We start from the raw sequence: 8,041 nt of genomic DNA on the forward strand, positions 1-8,041 counted from the left end.
TTTTTTTCTATTTGAGTCCAGTTACTTTTCAGCTCCAGGAAGTTTCTACTGAAATAGAATAAGCAATATAAGAAAGCCACTCTATTAGACCAGGATGGGCTGGCTCTCCAGTTGGAGAGGCTTTAGGGGATAGAACCATAATAGAACTTGGGTTTGAATAGACAGAGAGAAACAGGGGGTGGATTTGTAGGGACAAGCCAGGTGGAGGATGGCCATGAGGACCAATGGACAGAGAGGGCAGGTTTGCTGGGAATAGACAGTGAGCACCTCCACCTGGCTCGCACTTTAAGCAATGGAGGGAGAGGAGGTTGGGCAGGTGGGCTGGAACCCAAGGACCTAGACTGCCAGAATGAGGATCTGGACTTGTCCCAGAAGGCAGTGGGAAGCAGAACTCTGCACAGAGCTAGAGCATGTCATAAGTGGCATGTTAGGACAAAGAAAGCCCTGAGTCCAGTGGCATCATGGAGAACGGATCAAAGGCAAAGGGAAACTAGAGACAGGAAGACTGACGAGGAGGTCGTTGCAATAATCCAGGCATGATGTGATGAGGACCTGGACTATAATAGTGGCAGGAGACCAGGGAAATAAAGGATGTGAGAGATATTAGGGAGGGACTATTCCACGGGATTAGGCTGGTTGGATAGGAGAGTTCTAGCAAATGGATGAGATTCAAGCAAGGTTGATTTGTTGGAAGTGCTTCCAAAATGTGCACTTTATTACTTATTCTCAGATATTTATGACTTCTCCAATGTCATTACCTAACTCACTTACAATCTGAAAACTCATATCCACTTTATCCATCACATGGGAGTCACTCCTATTCTGTGTTTTCACAAATAGATTAGCTTGACCCTTTAAAAAAGTCTTTTATAACATAACATGTAATTAATTTTTTTTAACCAAGGCTTACAGAACCCCAGAACCCCCAAATCGAGGCTTGATTAAGAATGATTAGAAAAGCTTGGAAGTGGTAATTAAGCATTAACTTAGTTTGCCCAAATGCGGGACAGACTGTACCTCTCCTATGGCCAGCTCAGGTCATGTGACAGCTCAAAGCCCAACTGCCTTATCCAGGAATCACTCCAGTGGAGTACAAGTTGCCCCCGTTATGGAGGACGGTCATGTCCACCAGAAAAGAAGACATCCTGTCACTAGAGAAATGGTTTATTTTGAGTTTAATTTGGCAGTAAATAGAGTCCTTTCTAGAATTTTCCTTTGAGGTTCAATAGATAATTCAAGGCATTTAGATTCTAAGTTTGAGTTAAATAGATCATACTGGGTGTATAAATATAAGGATATATTGGGAAATAGACAATATAAATGATAATGGAAGAGAATCTTAGTTTGATCAAATCCATGCAAGAACTGGAAATTCTATTTGATAAAAGGTTTTGATAAAAGGTTTTCTTCTATGAGCTATACAAGATAAGGATGCCATGATCACATGGTCGCTGTTACTTTTTTCCAGAGAATAATTTCCCCACTAGTAACTATGACTGTCCTCAAAAGCAAAATTTCTACCTTAAGACTATAAAGTAGTTGAAGACTTACAAGCAACAGTAAATACTCAGCCCGGCAAGTTTCCTTGAAGCCACCACACTTATTCCCCACAGTAGATGCTGGCCCCACCTCTGTGAAATGCCCTGGAAGACCCTTTTAATTCACTGACATAGTTCTCAACAGCCTGCCTCAACCCACTATATTCCCCTCTCCATGTAGTACTTCTGAGTGTTCAGGTCATCAACTTCATTCTTTCATTTCTATCCTTCCTCCCACAGGACTCAATGTGCAATATTCCATTCCGGCTTTGAATTTGGGGTCAATGGATGACATTTAGATGCTCTACTCTTGCCATGCTCTCTACTTTCATGAGAATTTTGATTTATTCTATGTATAAACTTAGTTAATAAACTAAGTTAATTTTAATCAATCCCTACCCTTGACTTAAATGTACACGTCTGGCAAAGTCCTGGTTTGGGGCAGTTTGTTCATTTAACAAATGTTTAGCAAACACTTGCTAGTTTCAAGCACAGTGCTAAATGCTGAGATACCAAAGTAAAAATTGTGTTCCCTCCAGGAGCTCTTAGGCTGGAGGGGGCAGAAAACTATTACATACAAGCAGAGATGACTCATAAGAATCTATGCTGATTTGGATAGAAATTTTCTGCCCTTGGAATTTGGTATCTAATCCCCAAATAAAACACTTTAAAGAATGCCAATCAGAAGGAATAGGCAAGATGAAAATCAGTTGTTGTGTTTGTGGATTAGGGATGATTTATATTTTGATTTAAAATTTCCTTTAATGATAAAATAATATTAGGCAATCAATATAAATGTAAATTTTGGATAATGTCACTGTGACTCATAAAGTCACTACCCACCTGCCACATCCGGTGGAGACATCTGACCAATGAGGTTAGAACAAGGGGCTGCCTCAGAATCCCACACAGAAGCTGTGGACAATGTCTGCCGTGCCTCTGTGGACACTGAACTGCACGGTTTTGGGTGTTTTCACATCCAAAAGTTGCCTTTTGGCCCACCGCACCCCCTCCATTCTGTACCCATATAAACCACAAACCCCTGGCTCCACAAGGGGATGAACAGAAGAATAGAAGAGCAGCAGAATGGCACAGCAGAGAGAAGAGAAGGAATGTCTAAACACTGAGAGTCGTTCTGTTGGAGGTAGTCAGAGAGGAGATCAGTTGCTGGATGGGCAAACCCCATGGGAAGATCATCTTCCCACTCCATCCCCTGTCTAGCTCCCCATTCATCCTGCAGAGAGCCACCTCCACCACTCAAGTCCCACATTCACCTTCCTCAAGTCCATGTGCAACCTCATGCTTCCTGGATGCTGGACAAGGACCTGGGTATCAAGAGGGCACTGAGCTGTTTAACAGTTGTCTAAGTCGTCTGTGGACAGCAAGGCTAAAAGAGTGCACTGTAACACATGCCTATTTGGGCTTTGGGAGTCACAAGCTGCCACCCCTGAACACTGCCATGGGGCTGGAGCCCAGGGGCACTCGCCCTGGCTTCTGCACACACCACTCTGCATGCTCCCCCTCCCATAAAAGGTTTGAGCCTGCCCAGTGGCCATACATATGAGCCATACCCCATCACAGGTCCTTTGGGGTTGTGGGGGGGCAGTCAGGAAACTCTCCTGTCTCACTTGTCTACCTTGAGCCCAGCAGTGTATTGTATCAGGACAGTTGCAAAGAAAATGAAGTCCCCATCTTCCTGGGCTGCCCCAATGTGAGATTTCAGGCACTGCCACTGCTGTGAGAGTATGGGGGAAAGTGGAAAAAACTGGCAGACGATAGGACTAATGCAGGATGTCTATGTGGTATAAAGCCTATCTGTCAGTGTCAGCGAGAGGCTCAGGAGATGGATGATCAAGAAACTTCATCGTTTTCTGGAACAGTGCCAGTCAGAGGGGGAGTCACAATCTGCATGTTTCCCAGACCAGAGCAGTTATCAAATCCCAGGTCTGCTGGTTGCTAGCACCTCCCAGAGGATGCCCCCATCCAGGGAGACTGCTTGAAAACATTAGCACCAGGCTAGCTCCCTGAATAGGCACAGCTTCAGTGAACAGGGAGTAGGCTAGACCCAGAGCCTCATTCTTTGCTCAATTCAGGAGCCTTGGGAGGCTGGTGGAGGGGTGAACTGAGGTGCTGGCTGTGTAACCAGGGCTAGGGCTGTCTCTCAGGGAGTTCATAGCAGGACACTCCTTTGCTTACTGTCGAGGTTTGCTCTCTGGTGACTTCCAAATTAGGAATTCAAGCTAGCCTGGAAACTCAGGAATGCAGGAGGAGAAAAAGGCATGTCCCAAAGAGGGGACTGAGCTGATCTTGGCCCACCGCCTGAAAGGAAAGGCCACAAACTCTCTACCCACCCGGCACTCTGATCACCCCTCCTCAGTGGCATTTTTATTCCCCAAAACTCATTTGGTTGAACTTCTGACAATAGATATAATTATCTTTATTAAAAGCATCAGAAAAGAACATTTGCAGTTTTATTATTTCTACTTCCATCCATAGTCTGTGATAGAAGATGATGCTCTTTGGCTTGTTATCAATGCCAACAAACAAATCATAATGTGTTTGACTTTCATTTGGTGCCGGGGACCCAGGCTCAGGCAATACTGGCCAATGATGATTATTTATGGTAGAATATAAACTGGAACTTTGATTTATGAATCAAATATTTGCTATGTGGTCTTAAAATGTGCACCTACGTATTTTTACAGGGAGGCTCAAAGACAGACAGGTGCTGGTCTCTTGGTTTATGCTTTATGGTGATTAGCAGGTCAGGAGGGGTGAGGAGCAGGCAGGCAGGCCAGCACCTGATGCATCCTGAGGCCAGGTGGGAAAAGAGGCAGCTTCATGGATCACAGGCCCTGGGGGAAAATATGCTGGCATTCTCAGCTCATCTGCCATCCCTCTGTTTCCCTTTGTGTCCTGTGCAAGTGTCTCAGGCCCCAGGCACTGTGGGAGCAGAGTTACTCTTCTCTATACTGTGGGTCCCTGAGAAATGGATAATTGTACCCCTGAGGTAAGAGGAAGTACAACACTTCCAGGAAATCTCCTTTCTTCCCTGGCCCTACCCCTGGGGGTGACGCCGGCCAGGCTGTTTTCTAGACCATATTTTCTTCCTTGACTGACGCGCTGCACACCCACCAGACTCAGACCTCCGCTGCATGTAACAGCTGCTCAGATCAGGATGCAAGACCACAGGCAGAGTGACGGGCAGAGCCCCAGAGCATCACCCCCACCACCCACTAATGGTTGGAGGAAACCTTCGAGGTTGGCCTGGGGCAACCGTCCAAATTACCTTTTGGGGCCTTTTGTTATTTACTTACTTACTTATTTATTTATTTATTTATTTTGAGGCAGTGTCTCACTCTAGTACCCAGGCTGGAATGCAACCTCCACCTTCCGGGTTCAGGGTTCAAACAATTCTCCTGCCTCAGCCTCCTGAGTAGCTGGGATTACAGGTGTGCCCCACCACACCCAGCTAATTTTCGTATTTTCAGGAGAGATGGGGTTTTGCCACATTGATCAGACTGGTCTCGAACTCCCGACCTCAGGTGATCTGCCTGCTTCAGCCTCCCAAAATGCTGGGATTACCAGCGTGAACCACTGTGCTCAGCCTGTTAGTTAATTAATCTTTAATTTCTTTTGTCTAACACATATTTGTTGAGCGTTTGTTCAGTGCCAGACCAATGGTGAAGTAACTGACATTGTACCTTGTGGTGCTTACTGTCTAGCTGGAAACAGAGCTGAGCACCAGGCGATTGCTCTGCACTGTGGTGAGGGGGCTGATTATGGGAGCTCTGGGCACTGTCAAAGGGGCGCCTTGGCTTTGCTTGGCTTGGGGACTGGCGTGGAGGAGAACAGATAGGGAAGAATGAGTGAAGGTCGGACAGGCAGTCTGAGTTTGAGAGTGGGGGTGAGGAAAAGATGCTGGTGAGGATGCTCCCAGCAGAGGGGACAAAGCTCAAAGGAGCTGCGTGCAGACAGGAGGAAGCATGGTGGATTCTGAGAGCTGGCAGAGGCTGGATAAGCCTGGAGCCCTGGGCATGAGGTGGCAGGCATGGAGAGGTACCTGAGAGAGGACCAGGGGACTGATCGTGAGGACTTCAAAGCCATATTGGAGGTTCAGGCTGAGAGTCTCATGGCCAGGCCATCACTCTGCCAGGATCATGGTCAAATGTTCTCTGACCCCACCCCACCCAAGGCTGGCCAGTGCTGTGGGCTAGGACCAGAGGAAAGGAAGAGAGAGAACAGGACATCGTGATGGAGGGAAGCAGAGCAGCTTCCCCAAGGGCTGTGTTCTTGTCCTGCTCCCTTGGGTCACCCAGCTTTGGCGGACAGCCCTGTGGGCCGGGGTGGGGAGGCTCTTGCCACTTATTTTTAATTTCCAGGATGCCTTAATAAATGTCATTCTTATCTCAGGAAATGAGTGAAATTTTGCAGACATACCATGCCCAGCATGGCAGAAAAACTCTCGCTGCCTCTGCAAGGGCTGCTATGCAATCCTGATGGCCAGAGACCTGCTGCCGGGGTCTCTTGGTAGACTCAGGCTCTCCCTGGCCATGGCACCTTAGCCAAGTCATTGAACCTGGACACTATTTGTCCAACAGATTTGTTTTCCTGTTTCAGACTCTAAGAGGAATTGCTTTTGCTCCTCCTGGCTCTGTCATCTGCCCTCCCTGGACCTAAGCCCGCTCTTTTCTCTTCTGTGGTTCCTGGCCTCAGACAGGCTGCCCGCCATCCCACCCTGACTTCTGGCTATGTAGCAGGAATGGTGTGCACTGGACATGGCAGGTCAGAGCGGAAATGCCTTGGCAGAGAGGCGGGAGGCAGTTTTCCTGGCCCTCAGTTCTGCTGCACCGGCTTTGGGCCAACATTTCTTTTCCTTCCTTTTACAAATAGTCTGTTCACCCACAAGACTGGATCAGAAGATAACCCATTTACACAGTGAAGTTTCAGGTGACAGAGGTGAGAGGCCAGTCTTGGGAGCTCCTGCTACCATGTGTGGCTTCTGACATGAACCTTGGGAACGCCTTCACTGGTCCAGCCCATGAGCAGCCAACCTAGCCGCTCCAACAATAGGCTTCACTCCTGCCAAGGGAAGCTGGCTGAGCCCCTGGAGAGCAACACCCGGCTGCTTTCACTTCCCTGGCAGGAGCTACAGTAAAGACGAGAGCCCTGGAACCCACAACAGGCCCACTGAGCATTCATTGATTTCCTAGGGGTTTGCCGTACCCTTGGCTCTTGTCTCACATGCTGGCTTAAGCAGGATAAGACACTCTGCAATCCAATTCTGAACTGTGTATACAAGCTGTAGAGCTCAGAAGAATGCTGAGAAACAGAAGGTGACATGGGCTGCAAGGTCATGTAGGAGTGCTGAGCCTCTTGGCGACTGTGTGTGGAGAGTTTTAGGTCTGTACCAAAATGCAATTCTTTTGCCTCTTTCTCACCACTAGTTAGCGGGCTCTAAGGCAGGTGGTATTCATGGCATGTTCACTGCCTGTCTACCTGGTCACTGAGCAGACACTTACAGGACATTAAGTTTATTCCCGTCCCTGGTCAGATGGTGAGGACGTACAAGGGTGAAGGGTAGGCTGCTGTCCCCAAGGAGCTCACAGTGGGGCTCAAGGCTTTGAGGTTTAGGGTCATAGGTTCTTGCTGAGCTGTACCCCAATGCAAAGCTCACAGGTAACCAATCTGATGACCAAGGTTAAGCCCACTAAAATGTTCTAATGACCCCTTGCATAGAGAACAAGGACTTAAAATAGAACAGGATGACACCGGGTGCATTTTTTTCACAATCTGTTGACAGCAAGCTTTATCTGAAATCTTTTCCATTATGAAAGGCTAAGGAAGCCCCATTCATCCCAGGTACCACCACCTAGGAACCATATCCTGTGACACAGGTCCTAATTAGAGGACCTGGGTTTGAGTTCTGACTCTTATCTCTTCCTATCCTGGGCAGGTCACTACTGCTCCATGCCTCAGTTCCACCAAGGAGAAATAAAATATAACAACAACAACAAAAAAACACCAAACTAGTAAAACCAAAATTATCTACCATAATAATAAGGTATTAAGTTCTATTAGTATCATCATATGGCAGTATCGGGTATAAACTTAATAAAGCTAGAGGATAATTCAGTTGTAGTATTCAGTTTCCAGCCATATGATAAATACCTGAAGAATATTCATTTCTGCTTTTCCTCAATCCAGAAGCTGCTCAGTAAATTCCCACAAAACCACTTTAGATCTTAGGTGAGGACCAGCTTTCTCTTCATAAGTGCTGTGGCTGTGCTCCCAGTGAAGCAGCCTCTGAGATGAAGTTTAGCATCCAGGATGTTTTGGGGGGAGGTTTTATTTTATTTTATGTTTTGATCAACACCTGTTGAGGTGAGGGAAAGCAAGTGGGAGTGGCCAGGGGAGGAAGTTGAGCTGCACTCAAACCCACGATGGCCTCAACAGACCACCCAGGCTCAGCCCTGGGGCTCTTCACAATTATCCCACTCTGG

Source organism: Rhinopithecus bieti, unplaced genomic scaffold (assembly GCF_001698545.2).
Source record: "Rhinopithecus bieti isolate Rb0 unplaced genomic scaffold, ASM169854v2 scaffold_52032, whole genome shotgun sequence".
Classification (NCBI taxonomy): Eukaryota; Metazoa; Chordata; class Mammalia; order Primates; family Cercopithecidae; genus Rhinopithecus; species Rhinopithecus bieti.